Raw genomic sequence first — 959 nt, forward strand, 5'->3', positions numbered from 1 at the left:
GTCTAGGCCCGAAACGTCAGCCTCTCTGCTCCTATGATGCTGCTTGGCCTGCTGTGTTCATCCAGCCCTGCACCTTGTTGTCTACTGAGAAAGTGCAACCTTGTTTTCCCCCTTATGGTTTTATTTTATTCTGTGTTACTATTAAATAGCATGCTGAAATAAATAGTAGATTTAGAAGAATGATTTCTATTTATATAGCACCTTGGAAGTCATAAAATTTCCCAAGATGCTTCACAGAAACATTATCAGACAAAGCACTCTCACAGAATACTTGGATGTCACTAACTTCACAATCTTTAAAGATTCCGAAAGCATCTCAGTCAACGATATGTTCACAATTGTAATGGAGAAGAATTCTTAATGCTAGAACATCTAATTAGATCTAATAGATTTAATTAGGAATGTAGTTCTTCCATTTTATAGATGCAAGACATTCACTCAAGCAATGAATCTTGCATCTATCTTCATTCAACACATAAGGTATGCTGTGGCTATTGTCACAGTCCTCATTGGCAGTCACTCACTATTGAGTATGATTGTCCACTTCGGAAATTTTGTGTCACTGGTCATGGGTTCTGTAGGTCCTTATGTGGCTGATGAGCCTGATCTAGATCTATCAGCTGGCAAGGATCCTGTGTCTGCTGACGTGCAATAGCATTCCCACGTTAAAAGATGTCCCGTGCAAAACGTCTGCTAAGAGGAATTCAACCTCCCTGCTGTGGCTATAATAATTTATGAATCACCAGTGACTTTAAATATTTCCTGGAATCAAACAATAATACAGCACAGCAGGAAGCCATTTGGTCCATATTACGTGCGCTCGCTCAGCTTCCCAATTAGTTCCATACCCTTGCCCTTTTCTAACAGATCTGCAGTTTTTCTTCTGAAAATATTTAACTACCTTTTTTGGGGGAATATTTTATGCCAATTCTATTTTCATCATTCTATTAGGCATTGCA

Source organism: Rhincodon typus, chromosome 25 (genome assembly GCF_021869965.1).
Source record: "Rhincodon typus isolate 14 chromosome 25, sRhiTyp1.1, whole genome shotgun sequence".
Classification (NCBI taxonomy): Eukaryota; Metazoa; Chordata; class Chondrichthyes; order Orectolobiformes; family Rhincodontidae; genus Rhincodon; species Rhincodon typus.